This window comes from Callithrix jacchus, chromosome 10 (genome assembly GCF_049354715.1).
Source record: "Callithrix jacchus isolate 240 chromosome 10, calJac240_pri, whole genome shotgun sequence".
NCBI classification, from domain to species: Eukaryota; Metazoa; Chordata; class Mammalia; order Primates; family Cebidae; genus Callithrix; species Callithrix jacchus.
This window is the reverse complement of record NC_133511.1, coordinates 64,287,770-64,308,950: the sequence shown is the minus strand read 5'-3', so window position 1 is coordinate 64,308,950 and position 21,181 is coordinate 64,287,770. Positions and strand designations below refer to the sequence as shown.

The 21,181-nt window shown below is 48.8% G+C and overlaps 1 long non-coding RNA gene across 6 annotated transcripts in view; it reads right to left on the bottom strand.

Moving 5' to 3' along the window:
* Nucleotides 1-200: 200 nt before the first annotated feature.
* Nucleotides 201-21,181, bottom strand: part of LOC118145782 (uncharacterized) — a 38,523-nt gene continuing 17,542 nt past the window's right edge. Inside the window, exons 4-7 of one of the 6 annotated variants that reach the window (XR_004731223.3) lie at nucleotides 11,775-11,914; nucleotides 2,022-2,098; nucleotides 1,693-1,935; nucleotides 201-652 (exon numbers count right to left, since the gene is read on the bottom strand). This is a non-coding gene — a long non-coding RNA (uncharacterized LOC118145782). The other 5 variants (XR_013522882.1, XR_004731218.3, XR_004731222.3 and 2 more) reach the window with 5 other exon arrangements.

Below are 21,181 nucleotides of genomic sequence, written 5' to 3'. Positions count from 1 at the left end.
AGATGCAGGGAAGGAGGCAGCATACTTTGAGCATTTCCTATGGGCCAGGTCCTGTGTTAGAAGCTCTGAATCCTCTCAATGCCCATTTTAGAGATGACAAAGCAGAGATATGTGACATGTGGGAGGCCCAGCGGAGCCTGGAGCCCTTGTCTGCCTGGCTGCACTTCCTTGTCCCAGCCTTGCTTCTGCCGAAGCAGCTGTGCCAGCTGGGGCAAATGACTGCCTCCCCCTGGGCCTTGGGCCCTGCAGCTAGACAGTGGGCACAAGGTTCTTCAGGATCGGCTCTCATGGTAATGAGCTCTCTGCATCAAAACCATTTGTCAAGAACAAAGGAGCACGTGACAGGAGTGGAGAGTATCCATTTTCACTGTTGTTCTGTCGAGAGGCAGGTTCATTTCTAGGATTCACACGGGAAGGCATCAATTACTATCACTCTGAGCACTTAGTAATGAGCACCCAGTTGGCCACCAGGGAGTTCAGCAAAGAAGTCTGAAGGAAGTGGAACCATGAGGGGAAGGGGGGTATCCACAGGAGTCTCTGTGCTGCAGGGCCTGGCCGAGACCTTTCCAGAGCTCTGGGTCCCTGCCGCGTCCTGACAGGCTTGGTAAAGGCTACCTGGATTTCGTGGTTTATGAGGTCTTGCCAAAGGTCTCTGGGAAAAAAAGGAGAAACAAGAATCATAAAATGACCACTGAGACCCCAGTCGTGGGTGTTCAGAGCCCCACCCTGTTGACGGGGAACTCCTTTCACTTCCTTCATGTTCCTGGGCCCCCCACAGCCCAGCCACAGGCACACACCACCTCGTTGAACTTTAGGGAATCGAGGCTGGGAAAGGTGAAGTGTCTTTTCCAGGGCCATGCCATTGCTGACTCATCTGCAGGTGTGGCTTCAAGCACAGTGGCCTCCTAGGAGACAGAGCTAGCCCAGCTTCCACCTCTACCGAGGACGTGACCTTGGGAAGCTGGGAGGCCATGGGGCAAGGAGCTCTGTGACTCTAGGGTATTATACAGCTCCAGGGTAGGGACCCTGGTCTCCTACACACTTTCCTTTTCTCACTTGCTGCCCACAGGTGCCGGGAGCAGGGTGGAGCCAGGTCACTGCCATTACGCAGAGAAGGAAGACAGGCTCCAAGGGACAGCCAGGGTCTCACAGCAACCTAGCTGGCAGAGGATGGTTTTAAACCTGTTGGGAGGGAGCAGACAGGAGAGGGGGGCCACTTTGTGGAGGGTCTCTGTGACGTCTGACGCAAGGCACTTCCGTGGGTACTGCTGTTTGAGTCGGTGGCTACACCCAGACATGGTTGCAGGGAGGGCCTCTGTCCCCTCCCCAGATCTCTGCCAGCCTCCTAAAAATCCCCAAATAGAAAGATAAATCACTTCTGCAGAAATGGGAAGTACATAAAGTGGGGATTAAAAGTCTTTAGGAAACTTAGCTTCAAAAAAATAAAAATCAGGTTATAACAAACAGTGCAAGCAAAACATTTGGTAACTGCTTTGTACATGCAGCTCCGAGACAAGGTCGCATCCAGCCTGTCCCGAGCCCCTCCTGCAGAGATTCTGTGTGTGTGTCTGTGTCTGTCTGTGACCTCATCTCCAGACAAGTGGGGGGGGTGTGTGGTGTTCCATACCCATGATGAGTGTGTGCACCCCGCGAGCTCAAGTGCGGGACTGCAGTGCAGCAATTCTCCCCTACCTGCCTGGAGGTCTGGGAGGCTCCCACAGCAGGTGGTGCCCACTGCGACTAATCTCTGCTCTCCTCCCTCCTGCTGAGCCAAGAAGATGAAAACATTTCTGGCACTTTCTAAAGTTTCTGTCCAGGAGTGGAAAAGCCATCAGCCGAGGGGTCGCAGGATGACAAGGCTGCCAGATCTGCAGGTTCCCAGTTCCGAGACAGGATGTGCAGGGGAGGGCTGGGAGCTAGGCTTTTCAGTAGTGCCTGCAAGGACAGACTGGGTCAGGAAACTTGGTGGAAGGCGGCTGGTGCATAGGAGACTCAAGAGGTCACATTCCCTGGGTGCTGACCTCTGATGGACGGATATGCTGGCGGCTCGTGGTCTGGGATCTCCTGAGTCTTACAAGGGCAGGGCAAGCTCCATCAACTGACAAACAAGAAATGTCAGTAGTTACAAGTGCTGTGGAGGCCACCACGCTGGGAAATGGGCTGGAGGGTGACTGCAGGGCCCATCTAGAATGTGTGCCCTGTGCCACCTCCTGACTGAAGCAGCATTTGACTGAGACCAGGAGGATTGAAGGGGCAGGGCATTCCAGGTACAGGGAACAAGAGCAAGCAGTGGAGGTGGGAAGAGCATGGCGTGCTTTAGGGACAATGAGGTGGCCCGTGAGCAGGTGGTGGGCCCTGGAAGCTGGCAGGAGAGGCCGAGCCAAGGGGCAGGCACTGGCTGGACAGCGTGGAGCCTTAGAGGCTGCAGGAAAGGCTCCTCAGTCTCAGGGGGATGAGACAGCCCAGAAGCGTTGACAGCAGCAACCTTTCCTGTCAATCATGTTTGTGGTTTTTGTTGTTGTTTTGAGACAGAATCTTGCCTGTCACCCAGGCTGGAGTGCGTGGTGTGATCTCGGCTCACTGGAAACTCTGCCTCCCAGGTTCAAGTGATTCTCCTGCCTCAGCCTCCTGAGTAGCTGGAATTACAGTCATACACGACCACGGCCAGCTAATTTTTGTATTTTTAATAAAGATGGGATTTCTCTATGTTGGCCAGGCTGGTGTCCAACTCTTGAACTCAAATGATCCGCCTACCCCAGCCTCCCAAAGTGCTGGGATTACAGGCGTGAGCCACCGTGCCTAGCCCATGTTTGTGTTTAATATCATTCTGGCTGTCAGGTGGAGATGGATGGAGGGAGCCCTGTGGTGGGCCATGTGAGGGGCGTGGTGGCGTGGGTCAGGGTGGAGGCCGGGAGGTGGAAAAGCCAGCCAGAGGAGGGGTGTGTGACGGAGTCCAGGCTGGGGAGCATGGGTGTGCAGGATCTGAGCCTGAGGCCTGGGCGGGGGCCTTCCCAGAGGCTCTGGAGGCTCCAGACTTTCTAGTGGATGTGGGTAGGTGTGGAGATGCCAGGAGCCCGGGTCTGTGCTGGTCTGTCTTAGGATGTTGGAAAACCAGGTTTCAAGGGTTGCTGGAGCTTTGCAGTCTGTGGTGCTGCGAAGCCCCAGAAAGAAGCATTGAGCAAGCAGCGAGAGCTTCAGGAGCCTGGAGCCCAGCGGGGTTGGAGCCCAAGGCATGTGCTAGGTGTCCTCAGTGTCTGGGTAGTGAGGGAGGCCCCAGGAAGGGGAGAAGGAGCTGGTACAAGAGGAAGAAAGAGTTCCTAGGAAAAGGAGGGCAGAAAGGCACGCTGCTGAGCAGTCAAGTTGAGAACTAAAACTGCCCCCAGATCTGGTGACATGGATGGAGGTCACTGGAGACCTTTCCAAGAGTCCTCTGGGCCCAAGGGGGTGGAAGTCAGACTGCAGGGGTGGGGAGGGAGTGGGAGGTGAGGAAGTGAAGTCAGTGTCAGCCGCTGGCTTCTGAGAAGCTGAGCTCTGAGTGGAGGTGAGCAGTGGGATGGGTGCTGGTGGGGAGGCAAGGCCAGAGGAGGGCTTGCTCCTCAGGACACCAAGGAGGAGAGGCCCTCCATGTAAGGGAAGGGAGAAGAGGGCCACAGGGGAGCTGAGGACAGAGTCCAGCAGAAGAGCCAAGGGGCCCAGACAGGAGCGAGATCTGCCCAAGGCTACACTGCAGTCAGGGCCAGGCCAGAGCCCCATGTCCACACCACACTGCCCCATAAGTCATCCATGACTCTGCAAAGGAGGAGGGCCCCAGCCACATGAAGGCCTTTCACCAGCACAAGCTGGTTCTGCCCCTGAGAGGCTGGCATGTCCCTGTGAAAAGGGTGTGTGTCTGCACCCTGGGAGGCTCGCCATCCCATGCTGGCATCTGCCCACATACTCACTCTCCTTTCCGCCCTCCCTTGCTGGGAGCCCCTCTGGACCCTGACATGTATGTGGCAAGGGGGGACTCAGATGAGGGGGAGCAACTCCTGCCCTGAGCCCCAGGCTCCCTGGAGCTCCAAGGCCTTGGCTTCCAACAGCAGGAGGGGAAAGGCAATGGCTGCTGTGACCTGTACTGTCCATGTTGGTCCTGCCTGCTTGGGGGATGCTCAGCTTGGGCTGCTCCAACTCTGGTCCCTTCCCAGGAAGCCCATATTGCCTGTCTTTGAGGGATGGGAAGGGGTGGTCTTGGGCAGGGTGCCATCCTGGAAGAACTGGCAGAGCGAGTCGGAAGTTTTGATGAAGGGTGCATTCTGGGCAGGGAGACGGCACTGATGTGGGGGTGCTGGATCACCCCAGGTGGGTCCCTGGCTTTTCAGGCTCCGCACTGGTCCAATTAGCCAGTCAGTCTCTGTGGTCCCTGGGACCTTCTTGGCAATTAGCTACAGCTGTTCACCTTGCCCTGTGGCCCTCTGCAGACTGCCTGCTCAAGGAGGGGCAGAAGGGAGTAAGGAAGCACTTCGAAGTAAAATGTTATTAACGTTTCTCCCTTCCCCAGCCCCATGTTGCCCTCAGTGAGAAACAGGGGTTCCAGGGGACAGAGGACAGAGGGAAGAGACAAACCACCAGGCAGGCACAAGCTCTCTGAGAATCTGCTTCACATGGCCCCCAAGATATGGGTGCTCTTTTTATCTGAAAGTACCTCATCTGCGGAACGAGTCTCACTCTGTTGCCAGGCTGGAGTGCAGTGGCATGATCTCCACTTATTGCAACCTCAGCCTCCTGGGTTCAAGCGATTCTCCTACCTCAGCCTCCCGAGTAGCTTGGATTACAGGCATCTGCCACCATGCCCAGCCAATTTTTGTATGTTTAGTAGAGATGGGGTTTCATCATGTTGGCCAGGCTGGTCTCAATCTCCTGACCTTGGGTGATCCACCTGCCTTGGCCTCCCAAAGTGCTAGGATTACAGGTGTGAGTCACTGCACCCGACCTACTGTGGTATGGTTATAAAGTGCTTTGAACAATATGGGAAGGTGCTCAGGACAGTGAGCTGAGGGCGCAGGTTGGGATGAGAAGTGATCTGGGCTGTGTGACCTCAGGCACCCCAAGCACCTGAGAAGCAGGCATGCAGGAGCCCTGCTGAAGCGATAACAGCAGCTGCCTCCCGGGATTAGAAAGATGAGATTATTGAATATCAAAGAATTCTGTATTTTCCAAGTTTTCCACACTAGGTGGGAAATACTTATATAATCAGAAGAATAGCAAATATCAAATGCAAAACAAAAGCGTCCAAGCTTTTTCGGAAATCTCTCTTTCTCACCCAGGTTTGATGTCCAGAGGTGCAGGGAGGGGCCTGGGCCTGGGAAAGCCTGCCTTCCCCACCAGCCAGGAGGTCTCTTCCATGCCCTTCCCTTGGAAAGAGGCGGAAGGGAATGGGAAGGTCCTTCCCCATGCAAACCTCCTCAAGCAGAAGAGCAAAGACACAATGTGTGATTCCAATAGCTCCGTGGAGAGCAGCCTAGAGACTGGATGTTCAATCCTGACTGTGCTGCCTCCTGGCTGTGTGACTTTGGCCAACTCACTTGACCTTTCTGTGCCTCCATTTCCTCAGTACCTCACAAAGTCATAAAAATTAATAAGTTAATATTTCTCTGTTGAATAAATAACAGCTGGGTGTGTGTATAGGCTCCCGCCTACAGCCCTAACATTTTGGGAGGCCAAGGTGGGTGGATCACTTGAGGTCAGGAGTTCAAGACCAGGCTGGCTAACATGGAGAAACCCCATTCTACTAAAAATACAAAAATTAGCCAGGCATGGTGGCACATGCCTATAATCCCAGCTACGTGGGAGGCTGAGGCAGGAGAATCGCTTGAACCTGGGAGGTGGAGGTTGTAGTGAGCCAAGATCACACCACAGCTCTCCAGCCTGGGCGACAAAGTGAGATTCTGTCTCAAAAAAAGAAAAGAAAAGAATAATGAGCTCTGTGCTCAACAGAGCTAGAGTGCTAAGATCGCAGGATTTTACCATCTATGGTTCTCTCCAACCTTCACAATGGAAGGACCTGGTGTGGTGGCTTCCCCTGGGGGTCAGGAGTGAGGGGACCTGAGGGGCATGAAGATCAGGGCTGGCTGGGCTGGAGGTTCCATGCCCCATCCTGGGCCAGGGCTCTATGAGATGGATATTGCCCTTGGAGCCCCCGGGCCCACCTGAAGAGCCTGAGGTTGGCATGCTGCCCTCCCCACACCTCACCGCCCTCCCCACACCTCGCCGCTGTCCCCACACCTCGCCGCTGTCCCCACACCTCGCCGCTCTCCCCACACCTCGCCGCTGTCCCCACACTTCTCTGCCCTCCCCACACCTCTCTGTGCCCCTTTCTGGCATGCGTCCTCTATTCCTCAGGATGCCCAGTGCTCACCCTGCTAAATAAGACACACCTGCCCTGACTTATTCTAGCTCATTCTCCTCTAACCCCAGCCATCCAGAGCAAAGGATTCCATGTTTGCTGGCTTTCACAGGGTATGTGACCATGAACAAGTTGCTGCCCCTCTCTGTGCTGCACCCTTCTGCACTGACATTCCACAGTGTAATTAAGTGAGTCCCATACGGCACTCAATTTCCGGGACCCAGTGCATCAGGCCTTTAAACTAGATTGCTCCAGCTGAGGAATTTGAGGAGTAAGAGGAGGTGGGGTAGGAAGAAAAGTCACTGGTAGGAATGCTGTACCATTGACTTTATAGAAGGTTAACATTCAGAGGGAATGCACAGGTTGAAGCCTTTCTCTGCCTTTAAAGTACTCAGCCACTAAGGTTCAGTATAGGCGTTGACTTAATGGCTGAAATACTACGCTTTGTTGTTTAGACGTGTGAAGTACCGGAATAATGGCTAGAATAAGAATGGAAAATATAAGGGCCAGGACACCTCCTAGTTTATTAGGGATGGATTGTAAGATCGCACATGCAAATAAAAAGTGTCACTCTGGCTGAATGTGGGACAGAGTATTGAGGGGATTGGCTAAAGTGTAATTGTCTGGGTTGCCCAGGAGGTCAGGCAAAGAAATACTAGAGTTGTTAAAAGGAGGAGTAGGAAAACTAAACCTAGACTATCTTTGGTTGCATAGTAGGGGTGGAAAGTAATTTTGCCTGGATCTGATGAAATTCCTGAGGGGTAATTAGATCTGTTTCATGTAAGAATAAAAGGTGAACAGCTGCTAGAGCGGCAATGATGAAGTGGAGGGCGAAAACTTGTGCATGAGTGGCTTTGTCAACTGAGAATCTGCCTGAGATTCATTGTACGAGGTCAGTTCCGACATATGGGATGGTTGATAGTAAATCGTAATTACTGTAGCTCCTCAAAATGATATTTGGCCTCATGGGAGCACGTAGCCTATGGATGCTGTTGCTACAGTTATGAGTAGGGGGATAATGCCAATATTTCAGGGTTCTAATAATAAAAATGATCCACAGTACAGATCTTGACCAACGTGTAGCAAGAGGCAGATGAAAAATATTGAAGTGCCATTAGCACAAAAATAGCGGACTGTTCATTCATAATTTATATCTCAGCTGATGTGAGTGGCTGAAGAGAAGGCAGTTGAGGTGTCTGATGAATAGTGCATCGTCAAAAATAATCCTGTGATGATCTGAAGAATTAGTCAGGCCAAGCAGTGAGCCAAACATTTTCATAGAAATGTTAGATGGCTCAGGACAACAACAAATAGTTAATAATTTTTATTAGCAGGTGTGTTTTGCGGTTATTGCTCATTAGTGTTCTTATAGCTGAAGTACAATGATGATTTTTCATACCATTAGTCATGGTTATAGTTCATGTCGGAGTAATGGCTATGCTTTATTTTTATTAAGTGTTCTTTTGTTTATGGGATTTGTAGGTTGTTCTTTGAAACTTTCTCCTATTTATGGGGGCCTAGGGCTAATCATCAGTGGTGCTGTGGGTTCTGGTATTGTGTTGAATTTTGGTCGGGCTTTCATAGGGTTAATGGTCTTTTCGATTTGCTTGGGTGGCATGATTGTTTTTGGTTATACTGTGGCGATGTCTATTGAGGAGTATCCTGAGGCATGAGGGTCAAGTACTGACATTTGGGGGCTTTATTATTGGGGTTGTGAATAGAGTGGTGTTGGTGAATAGTTGAGTATGATGGAGTGGTGGAAACGGTTGATTTTAACAGCATAGAGAGTTGAACAACTTTTGAGGGTGAGGGGGCGGGGTTGCTGCGTGAGGATTCTGTGAGTGTAGCTACCTTGTATAGTTATTGGTGTTGATTAGCGGTGCTTGCTGCTTGATCTTTCTCTGTCAGTATTTATGTTGCAATTGAAATTACTCAGGGTAATAGATGAGATGATTAAGAGTAAGGTTGGGAGAGATGGAATTAGGCCTTTTTGAGTTGATATGGTAATGGAGGCTGAAATTTGGGTTTGTGAAGTGGACTTTGGTATGGACTTTTCTAGTCAAATTAGGTCTAGTAGAAGGGAAGCTAGATTTTGGCTTGTGACGAGGCTTGAGTGAGGGGTAATGTGGTGAACTGTGGTTAATGATAACCTACTATGTTGGAGAAGTTGACTGTCTGTCATGGGAGTTGTAGCTCAAGGTTATCAGTTACGAGATTAAGCTCCATTGCTAGTAGCGGGCCTGAAGTAGTCACTCCTGTAGCTGTGAGCTTGACGTGGAGTGGTCACACGTCAAGGATAAGGAACTGGTGTTAGTGATAAGGAATCCGGGGAAGATACTGCCAATTGTTAGATACTTAATTGAGTTAATTAGGAGGGCGTTATTTTCGTTAATAATGATTAGAGTTGTGAAGCGAGGTTGTCCTATTAGAGCGAAGAAAATAATTCGAGTCCTCTAGAGGGCTGTCAAGGAGGTGGCAGTAACAGTAACAGGGCTCAGGCATTGGTATACGATGTGTAAGCGGTTTTGATAATAATAAAATCTTTGGAGTAAAAACTTCGAGGAAGTAAAAACACAGCCTGTAAGTGCAAGGCTGCCGATAATAAGGCAGGAGGAAGTGAGGGGTCATTTTTTGGATATCTTGCTCATCATTGAGGCTGTGGATATCCCATTTTTTGGATATCCCATTTTGTGGATATCTTGCTCATCATTGAGGCTGTGGATGATGGATCCTGGACATATAAATAATATAGCTTTAAAAAAGGCATGGGTGCAGATGTGAAGGAATGTTAGGTGTGGTTGGTTAATGCCAATTGTGACTATTATAAGGCTCAGCTGGCTTGAGGTGGAGAATGCTATGATTTATTTTACATCATTTGTAATGGGCACAGACTGCTGTAAATAAGGTGGTAATAGCCCCTAGACATAGTGTGAAGGTTTGGAAGGATAGATTATTTTCTATTAAGGAGTAGAAGCGGATGAGTAGTAAGATTCCTGTTACAACTATAGTGCTGGAGTGGGAGGGCTGAGACTGGGGCAGGACCTTCTATGGTGGCTGGAAGTCAGGGACGGAGGCTGAATTGAGCTGCCTTTCCTGCTGCTGCTAAGAGAAGGCTAATTAATGGATGGGAGTTGGGGTGGGGAATAAATGTTTGTTGAAACCCTCATGTGTTGCAGGATAAGAGGAATCATGCTGTAGCTAAAATAAAGCCAATGTCGCCCATGAGGTTGCACAAGACTGCTTGGAGGGCTGCTGTGTTAGCATCTGCTTGGCTGTACCATCAACTGATTAGGAAAAAAGACATCAGCCCTATGTTTTCTCATCTGATAAAGAGTTGAAAGAGATTGTTGGCGGTGACTAGAATTAACACTGTGGTGCGAAAAATAGGTATTTTAAGAATTGATTAATGTTAGGGTTTGAATTTATATACCATGTTGAGAATTCTACAATAGATCTGGTAATGAACAGTGCTACTGGGTTCTACATTGTGGAGAAGTGTCCAGTTTGAAGCTTAGTGAGAGTTTAGAGTTTGGATTGTCATTCAATGTCAGTTGGTGATAGTAAGTTATTGGTCTGCACATATAAACATTGTTGCAGGGATGAGGCTAGTGAGGAAGGGGCATGCAATAGGTATTTTTACATAATTTGGGTATGAGCCTTTTTTACAGGGTTAATTAAGGTAGTAATAATTGGTAAAATTAAAGGGATCGGGGCTATTGTGGTAGTGGAAAAATGCATGATTATTACTTTTATTTGGCATTGCACAATGTTTTTGGTTCTTAAGACCAACAGATGACTCTATTCCTTTAAAAGTTGAGAAAGCTATATTGTTAGGCATGGGGGCATGAGTTAGCAGTTCTTGCATACTTTCTCAGTAGATAAGAAGTTGCAGGCTTCTGTTATTAGATTCACAATCTAATGTTTTGGTTAAGCTATAGCTACACCATGTAAGCTCCATAGTGATTTTAGGGTTAAAGGCCAGTAGGAAGATGAGTGCAAGATGTATAAGTATCGATACATTTTTTCATGCTGTTAATGTGACATGTGAAGTCCCTCGTTGTGTTGTGATTAGCGCACATAGGGAGTAAAGTTCTGTAATATGTGTATTAAGTCCTATAAGCATAATAGTGATGTTTGATCAGGAGAACGAGGCCACAGTCACAAACAGTTCTCCTACTAGATTAATGGTATCGGGTAAGGCAAGGTTAGTGAGATTTGCTAGGAGTCATCAAGAAGCTATTAGTGAAAGCAGTGTCTGAAGGCCTTGGGTAAGTGATATACTTTGGCTGTGGACTTGTTCGTAGTGGAAATTTGCTAGGCAGAATAGTAAGGATGAAGTGAGTTCACGGGCAATTGTAAGGGTTATTGCACCTGTAAAGCTTCAAGGGGTTTGAGTAAGGATAGCCACAGCAACACGTACTTACAGAGGAGTGGGTGGCTCACAGTATGCAGCTTACAGAAGAGTGGCTTACAAAGGGGTAGGCAATACATGATTTTAGGTCGGTTTGTCATAGACAAATAGAGTTTATCATAACTATCCCTCATAGTGGTAGCATGAGGAAGGGATGGGCTATATATTCTGTTGGGGGCTAAGGATGGGGTAAGTCAAATTATACCATAGCCACCTAGCTTTAGGAGTAGCACTGCAAGTACTATTGAGCTGGCAACGGGAGCTTCTGTGTGGGCTTTGGGGAGTCATAGGTGAAGTCCATATAGAGGCATTTTTACTATAAAAGCCATGATACATGCTAGTCACATAAGAATGTTGAATCAGGAGGTTGATAATTCCTCATTAACAACCCAACATCACACTGTAACAGCAGAGAACTGGTGTGGGACTGGTGGGTACACAGAGAAAGCATGACAGTCATTGTTTGTGGGGAAGGAGGAGCAGAAGTGTTCCTGGGTCAGGGTGGGCTGCAGTGAGAGGTGATGTCTGAGCTGGGGTTCTGAGGGATAGGTAGGAGCCCAACAATGCTTTGGAGAAGGCACAAGCTTCGGAGCCATGAGATCTGGATTATGAGCTATGTGACTGACAAGCCACTCTGCCTCTTTGATTGAATTTCTTCAACTGTAAAATGGCGACAATGATGCTCCTTTCATTATTGCTGAGTGATAAATATTTTGATGTGTGTTGTACACTGGCATGCTACATAGATAGGTCACCAGGTGAACTGACTTCTCTGTCCTGGCCTTTCCTCTCACAAGGAGCTGGATGGCTCCCAGGAAGAAATGTTTCCTTGGAATTTGAGGAGCATAGAGAAAGTGTAAAGGTGACCAGCTACATCCCCAACTCTAGGCAGCCACGTCAGTCAGATGAGAATCTTTCCCACTTCCCACAGAAACTGGACCCTTAGGGACTTTTCCCACAAAGGCCACAGAATTCTCTCACCTTCAGCTCCGTCTGACCTCTGATGTCAATTTGGTAGCCTTCTCAGGACTGAGCAGTATCTGGAGAGTGCTTTGGCTGACATGAATGCTGTATGCTGAGAAGAAAGGCAGTCATCAAGTCAGCACCTGGTGACAGCATACCTAGTATTTGGTAAAATCATTAAGAGTCTGTCATGACTGCAGTTCCAATCAATCATACACATAGTCGTGATTTATGTAACACCCTTATTCCAGCCTTCTTGTCCCTCTAAATTGTTGGTCACTAAAAGAGACCCAGAGGAAAAGCAAATTACATAGATTGAGTGCTAAAGGGAACTCACAGTGGAGTCAGACCCCTAGGAATATAATTTCTATTTGTAAGGAAGCCTGTGAAGGCTTAGTCAGAGAAGACATGCAGTTTGTAGTTTTAAGAGTCGGATTTCTCAACAGAGCCACAGCACCCAGTTATGCGGGATGTGCCCTGAACATTAGAGCAACAACCTACACAGCCAGAGGCAGAAGACCTGGGCCTTCAACATACATTTTAGCTGCTCTGACCAAGCCATCATGGTAGCTCCTGCTGTCAGCAAAGGCCAAAAACGCTGGGGATGTCTTCACGGTGGTGTCAGGGCTGTCCCAGCACAAAAGGAGGTGGCACATAACCAATTTAAAAAAACACTTTAAAGGATATCCTCTTTGTACAATGGGGAAACTAAGGCCTACAGGAAGAACATTTTGCCCAAGGACACTAAGCAAGCCAGTTGCAGAGTCAGGGCCAGGACCCAGATTTCCTGCCTCTTGAGTCATTGTTTTCCCTGCTAACATCCTCATGAGATCACAAACATGATGTGGAAAGTTAAAAGAGCCAATGACACGTATCATCTCCTTCTATTAGGTTGGTGCAAAAGTAACTGAGCTTTCGTCATTACTTTTAACGCCAAAACGACAATTACTTTTGCACCCATGTAGTAGTTGCTTTCCTAAAAACTAGGGTACGCTGCCACCAGGTGGTGATTTGTTTACTAAGAAACATTTTGTTTTATTATTTATTAATTGAGATGGAGTCTCACTCTGTCACCAGGCTAGAGTGTAGTGGCGCAATCTCGGCTTACTGCAACCTCAGCCTCCTGGGTTCAAGAAATTCTCATAAACTATTTTAAACAGCCAGGCTATACAGGTTATTGAAAGAGCCCCTCCCTGGGAAGGACAGAAGTATGAGATACTCATGCAACCCTGTGGACTCCATCCAGGAAGCCGTGGTGTCCCCAAAGAGGCAATACTGAGGCGTCGTGAGACCCATGACCCCTGCTGCACAGGTCCCTGAAACGCAAATGAATTCAGTGAGCAGGTCTTGCACCAGAGAGATTCCAATGACAGCCTCACCCTTCTTTACCTCCTGCCATTCCCTATTGCACGTCCTGGGCTCCAGTTGCAGGCTGAGGATAAAGCCAACTGGAGTCTCCAATGACATCCAAAGAGGAGCCAATGCTTGCGCCAGGCTCTGTGCTGGATAGATAGATGTGTGTGTTCATAGATAGATCAGAGCCAGTCCCTGCTCTTGGGCAGCTCCCGGCCCAGTGGGGACAGATGTGTAACCTGCGACAAGGCTGTGATGAAAGAAGCACCAGGACCACCACCAAGAAGGGCCTCTAACCCAGGCAGGGACTTGCTGGAGGATACATGCGCTCTGTCTTGAAGGATAAGAGAATGAGTGGGCAGGGAAAAGCAGTTGCAGAGGCAAAGAGGCAGGGAACCCATGTGTGTGTGTGTGTGAAACTGCAAAGAGCTGAGTGTGGATGCAGGGCCATGCAGGGAATGCTGGGAGACGAGGTTGGAAGGCAATGGCGGTGGTGGGGTGGTGGTGGCAGTGCTAATGGACTTTATCTTGCAGGGCAAGGGAACCATGGCGGAAGGAGCAGGGGAGTGGGAAGGGATGTTCTTGACTCTGAGAGCTCCTCAGATCCATCCCAGCAAACATTTGGTTGTTTACATGACCATGAAGGTTTCTGTCCTGCCTCTTCCATCAGACTATCAGCATCACACATTCTCTTTTCTTTTTTTAAGACAGTCTTACTCTATTAGCCAGGTTGGAGTGTAATGGTGCCTCCCAGGTTCAAGTGATTCTCATGCCTCAGTCTCCCAAGTAGCTGTGCCACCACACCTGGCTGATTTTTGTATTTTTAGTAGAGATGGGGTTTCTTCATGTTGGCCAGTCTTGAACTCCTGACCTCAAGTGATCCCCCAACCTGGGCCTCCCAAAGTGCTGGGACTACAGGCATGAGCCACCATGCCCAGACAGACTCTCTTACTTAGAACATATTAAGACCTTAAAATAACGTAAGGGAAAAGAAACATAAAATATCCTCACCATAGAGTTTTAGAATCTCTGACATCCAGAAGCATGCCACTAGAGGTGATCCAGCCAGCGCCCAGGGAAGATTGGGAGATGGATGTGGCCCCTCACCCTCAAGGCTCCCAGCCCATACCTGAATGCAGGCCAGCTCTGATGTGAACCGGAACGTTGGGCACATGCCTCATCCAGAAGTGCCCACAGAGCTGAGGTGGCGATCTCAGCCACATGCCAACTTCCATTGCACCAAGGCAGCCCCGACACCACCATGTAGGCATCCCAATGGTCTCCACCTAGAAACTGCAGCCTTCACACTCCAGCACAAGAACACACCCTCCCTGGCCCACTGCACATCCTGCTACACGTGGCTGCTTCTCAGGAGTTGCAACCCACCCCGTGGGTCTCTGGCCCGCAGTACCATCTTTGCCAGGCCTCCAGTTTCAGGCACTTTAGCAATTGAATTGATTGGATCTGTACATTTCAGATCACCTTTGTGTGTATTGCAGGTGACAATGGCTTTTTTTTTTTCTTTGTCTCTGGCCCCAGGCGATGAGCTCCTTGGTGGCAGAGCGGGGTACCCCAACTGCTCAAGGCCATAGTGGCAGATCAGGGATTAATCTGCAGAGGACTGTATCTATTTCAAGGACACCTCCCACTTTCCAATCCCTACTGGCCTTCCAAAGGGGTACCAGAAAGAATGTAGGTTTTGGAATGAGACAGATGTAGGTTCAAGCCCTGGTTCTGCCATTTACCTTGGGAGACGACTTCACCTGGGTGAGCCTCCGTTTCCTCTTACATGGAATGATTGTTAGAGGTGAAGTACTTACAGAAGCAAGCATACCAGTGCTGAATACACAGAGGCTGCGGCCGTCCTCATCATCATGGTTTTGGACTCTCCTAACTGGAAGGGGCTTTGCTGGTCACCCAATCTCCCCCACCCTAGCGGCTGTTCTTGCCTGCTCTCTCGTGATAGGAAAGTGTCTCCTTCTGTAACCACTTCTCTCTTTAGGCAACTCCGATTTCCTTTCCTCCCTCCCTCCCTCCCTCCCTCCCTCCCTCCCTCCCTCCCTCCCTCCCTCCCTTCCTTCCTTCCTTCCTTCCTTTCTCTCTTTCTTTTTCTTTTCTCGAGACCAAGGTTGCCCAGGCTGGAGTGCAGTGGCATGATCTCAGCCCACTGTAACCTCCACTTCCCAGGTTCAAGAACTTCTCATGCCTCAGCCTCCCAAGTAGCTGGGACTACTGGTGTGAGCCACCTGCCTGGCTAATTTTTGTATTTTTAGTAGAGATGGAGTTTCACCATGTTGGCCAGGCTGGTCTTGAACTCCTGACCTCAGGTGATCTGCCCACCTTGGCCTTTCAAAGTGCTGGGATTACAGGTGCGAGCCACCATGCCAGGCTGCAATTCGGATTTTCAAAAGTTGAGTTGAAACCTGCCTTTCACCAGCTGGTTCCAGCTCCACCTCCTGACCTGGACCCATATACCTTTCCTAAGCACCTTCCTCTGTTCCTAAGGCCTTTCCAGGTGCTGGGAACACAGATGTGAATGAAGCATGGCCTTCTCCCCTGCCACAGGCCAAGCCTGCCAAGGTGAAGACAGCGACTCTTCCCTGAGTCTTTTCCAGCTCCTGTACTGCTCCTCCTACAGCAGGCACGTGTTGGCCCCACTGGTCCTGGGCAGCAGAGCCTCCCCTGCCAGGCGCTGCTGCACTTAGCACCTGGTGCACAAGAATAGTGATGCTCCCCCCATAGGGGGCGCTGTAATTAAAAAAAAAATCTCTCAGGCAACCTGAAAGTGTGGGCTGTGCCCCACTACCTATGCCTCCACGACCGTGCCATCTCTCCCTCACCCCAGCTGTCCTCCACCTTACCACCAAAAAGTGATCTGCCCTAATCACATCACATTCCACTCTGATACACACTTCAATTTGCTCCCTATGGCCAATGGCCTAAAATTCAGGCCTAGCTGTCAAGGGCCTCCATCAGCTGCAGGATTTCCTGGCGTTTCCAACAGCTGCTCCTGGTTCCCCATGCATCAGCCAGACAGAAACCCTTTCCACCGTTTCAAGAGACACTCAGTGCTTGCTCACCTCGAGGCCTGGAGTGCCAGGTCCCTCTACCTGAAAAGCTCTCCCCAGTCTCCGTCTGCTGAAATCCCACCCTCCATCAGTCTCGCTCACACGTGATCTAGTGCGCAGAACCTTCCCAGTCCCCAGCGGCGAGAAAGATGTTTCCCTCCTCCGGGCTATGGCCTGCTCTCCCGCCCCACGGCCTGCCTGCTGCTGTCCACCCAGCATTCATGGGCTGGTGGTAAGAGTGGCGGGGTTGGCGGCAGGGCTGTCCCAAGCTGAGCACCTCTCCACAAAAGAGATCTTCCACGCCATGCCCCAGGAGGGAAAAACATGAGAGACCCCTGGCTTTCCCTGCTGTCTTCTTCCTTGCCAGAGGAAGAGGAATGCCTTACTTGATTGGTGGGACTGGAAAAAGGACAAAGTGCCTCTTAAGTACTCGTATAGTGCTTACTATGTGCTGGACACAATCCCAAACCCTTTACAAATAGGAACTCATTAGACTTTCACAAGAATTCTGGGATGTGGGCACTATTACTAAGACCATTGTACAGGTGAAAACTGGGTCAGAGGCATTAAGTCACTTGCCAAGGTCACTTGCAGGTAGTTCGTGGGTTTGAACTAGGTCAGTCCAGCTCCAGAGTCTGCACACTACGCTGCCTCTCAATGTACACGGCCTAGGCCCTTTCTCTTTCTCTCTCTCTCTCTGCTTTTTAAAAAATTATATATATTTTATTGCACTTTAGGTTTTGGGATACATGCGATGAACATGCAGGATTGTTGCATAGGTACATACATGGCAATGTGGTTTGCTGTCTTCATTCCCATCACCTATATCTGGCATTTCTCCCCATGTTATCCCTCCCCAACTCCCTACCCCCCACTGTCCCTCCTCTATTTCCCCCTCACAGACCCCAGTGTGTGATGCTCCCCTCCCTGTGTCCATGTGTTCTCATTGTTCAACACCCTCCTATGAGTGAGAACATGTGGTGTTTGATTTTCTGTTCTTGTGTCAGTTTGCTGAGAATGATGGTTTCCAGGTTAATCCATGTCCCTACAAAGGACACGAACTCATCGTTTTTTATGGCTGCATAGTATTCCATAGTGATATGTGCCACATTTTCCCCGTCCAGTCTATCATCGATGGGCATTTGGGTTAGTTCCAGGTCTTTGCTATTGTAAACAGTGCCGCAACTAACATATGTGTGCATGTGTCCTTATAGTAGAACGATTTATAGTCCTTTGGATATATACCCAGTAATGGGATTGCTGGGTCAAATGGAATTTCTATTTCTAGGTTCTTGAGGAATTGCCACATTGTCTTCCACAATAGTTGAACTAATTTGCACTCCCACCTACAGTGTAAGTGTGCCTATTTCTCCATATCCTCTCCAGCATCTGTTGTCTCCAGATTTTTTAATGATCGCCATTCTAACTGGTGTGAGATGGTATCTCAATGTGCTTTTGGTATGTATTTCTCTAATGACCAGTGATGATGAGCATTTTTTCATGTTTGTTGGCCTCATATATGTCTTCTTTTGAAAAGTGTCTGTTCATCTCCTCTGCCCACTTTTGAATGGGTTTGTTTATTTTTTTCTTGTAAATCTGCTTTAGTTCTTTATAGATTCTGGATATTAGCCCTTTGTCACATGGGTAGATTGCAAAAACTTTTTCCCATTCTGTTGGCTGCAATTTCACTCTAATTATTGTTTCTTTTGCTGTGCAGAAGCTCTGGAGTTTAATTAGGTCCCGTTTGTCTATTTTGGTTTTTGTTGTCATTGCTTTTGGTGTTTTAGTCATGAAATCGTTGCCTTTGCCTATGTCCTGAATGGTTTTGCCTTGGTTTTCTTCTAGGGTTTTTATGGTGTTCGGTCTTACGTTTAAGTCTTTAATCCATCTGGAGTTAATTTTAGTGTAATGTGTCAGGAAGGGGTCCAGTTTCTGTTTTCTGCACATGGCTAGCCAATTTTCCCAGCACCATTTATTAAGCAGAGACTCCTTTCCCCATTGCTTGTTTTTGTCATGTTGTCAAAAATCAGATGGTTGTCGATGTGTGGCATTGCCTCCAAGGCCTCTGTTCTGTTTCATTGGTCTATATCTCTGTTTTGGTACCAGTACCATGCTGTTTTGATTACCGTAGCCTTGTAGTATAGTTTGAAGCCAGGTAGCATGATGCCTCCAGCTTTGTTCTTTTTGCTTAGAATTGACTTGGCTATGTGGGCTCTCTTTTGGTTCCATATGAAGTTTAGGGTGGTTTTTTTCCAGTTCTGTGAAGAGGGTCATAGGTAGCTTGATGGGGACAGCATAGAATCTATAAATTACTTTTAGCAGTATGGCCATTTTTACAATATTGATTATTCCCAACCATGAGCATTGAATGTTTCTCCATCTTTTTGTGTCCTCCCTTATTTCCTTGAGCAGTGGTTTGCAGTTCTCCTTGAAGAGGTCCCTTACATACTTTGTTAGTTGTATTCCTAGGTATTTCATTCTCTTTGTAGTAATTGTGAATGGCAGTTCATTCTTGATTTGGCTCTCTTTAAGTCTGTTATTGGTGTATAGGAATGCTTGTGATTTCTGCACATTGATTTTGTATCCTGAGACTTTGCTGAAGTTGCTTATCAGTTTCAGGAGATTTAGTGCTGAGACGATGGGGGTCTTCTAAATATACAATCATGTCATCTGCAAATAGAGACAATTTGACTTCCTCCTTTCCTATTTGAATACCCTTTATTTATTTTTCTTGCCTGATTGCTCTGGCTAGAACTTCCAATACTATATTGAATAGGAGTGGTGAGAGAGGGCATCCTTGTCTAGTGCCAGATTTCAAAGGGAATGCTTCCAGGTTTTTCCCATTCATTATGATATTGGCTGTGGGTTTGTCATAAATAGCTTTTATTATTTTGAGATATGTTCCATTGATACCTAGTTTATTGAGAGTTTTGAGCATAAAGGGCTGTTGAATTTTGTTGAAGGTCTTCTCTGCATCTATTGAGATAATCATGTGGTTTTTGGTTTTGGTTCTGTTTATGTGGTGAATTATGTTTATAGACTTGTGTATGTTGAACCAGCCTTGCATCCCCAGGATGAAGCCTACTTGAATGTGATGGACAAGCTTTTTGATGTGCTGTTGCAATCGGTTTGCCAGTATTTTATCGAAGATTTTTGTATCTATGTTCATCATGGATATTGGCCTGAAGTTTTCTTTTCTTGTTGAGTCTCCCTTTCTTCTCTCTTTTGAGGAGGTTCTGCTCCCACCCTGCCTACTGGGTGTGCAGCTGTGATTCAGGGAGGGTGCTCTAGCTCTGGGGAATCCAGCTCTGTCTCAGATGTGTGTCCCCACAGTCCAGACTAGGGGACAGGAGTAGAAGGCCTCATGGTGGCCATGCAACAAGACCACATCTCTGATCAGCTAAAGCTGATCTCTAAGATGCTGACCTGCCTGATGCCTGAGCTGGAAGGTGCTGCAGGGTGATTAACATTCACTCCTTAACCCTAGAGACAGAAATCTGAGCAGGCACAGGTCATCTTTCCCCTCCAGGTCCCCTCCAGGGGCTCGTAAAGGTGATATGCTCAAAGCTGCCTATCATAGTGGGCTCTCAGCTGCAAGCAATTCCCTTCACAGATGGGAGAAACAGCCAGAGGAGAGGTGCAAGCCAAGGTATCTATACTAACAAACACAGATGTGAATTCTAACTCCACCACTGACTTGCTGTGTGGCCCTGGGTGAGTCACTCACCCTCCCTGCACCTGTGTCCTCATCTGTACAGTGGGGATACTAATTCATACCCCTGACAGGCACTGAAAGGGTTAGATGAGATCACATGTGAAATTCCCCAGGCCAAGTTAGCCCTTGGTAGGTGGTTAACTAATACGGACCCTTCCCTCTGTGCTGTCTGGGATGCCTCAGCACCTGGGATGAGGCAGGTGATGGAGGTTAAGGTGGTGACTAAGTGAACAATGGTGCTTTCTCTCCCATTCCTTAATCTGCAGAGCAATCCTAAACCAGATATACTTTCATCCCTGTTTTATACATGGTGTACTGAGGCACAGAGAGGTGATGTGCCCAGGGTGGATTGGCAGTAGGGCCAGGACAGGACTTGTGCCTGGCTGAGCCATGGGCAGGGGTGAGGCTTTGCCTCCCTGACAGCCTCCAGCAGCTCTGCTCTGGAGTCATGTCCTTGACAGTGCACATTCAGCGAGTGCGGGAGGGAATCGCAGACCCCTGTGGAACCAGGAAATGATTGCCTGGCTACCTTCCAACCCAGACCGGATTAAAGAGCAGTAACCAGATCCTGTTGGGGACCAAGGGGAAACCGAGGCGGATGGCGTGAGTGATGAGAGATGATCACACATCATGAAGAAGGGGCCTCCTGTTTCTCCACATCTGGAGGGGTGTGCGGGCCTTGTTTGATTTCATTTCACTCTGCCAGAAGGATGCAGACCTCCTGGCCAGAGTTCAGAGCAGATCAGAAGGCATGATTCAGAGCCAGGGACACATGTGTGAGCAAAGATTAGCAGGGGAGGAAGAGATGAGGCCGGGGTGACTCAGGGCAGATCAAAGCTGTGAGGCTCAGCGAGATGAGATGAGGAATCTTTTCCTGGGGCTGTGGAGCCAGGGCGGCTCTGGAGGCAAGAGGGAAACTCAGGCAATGCCTTGGAACTGAGGGCCAGGGCAGGGACCAAAGATCCTGAATGGGGACCGGGAGGGAAGCTGCACCCTTGGGTGTTGGTGACGCAGGTCCCTGCGGGTACCTGTAGGTCGGTGTGGTGCAACGGACGGAGCACTGTGGTGGACGCCGTAGGCTCCTGTCCTGGCTCTGCTGCCAGCCAGCTGTGTGACCTTAGGCAGGTCACTTCCCTCTCTGGGCCTCAATGTCCTCCTCATTCTGTCAACACACATTTCCTGAGTATCTATGATGTACTGGACACGGCCAGGCACTCGAGAGTGATTCTGGGTGGAACCACAAAGTGTGAGGTAGGGGAAGTTGTGCACGCATCAAACAGGATGGGGAG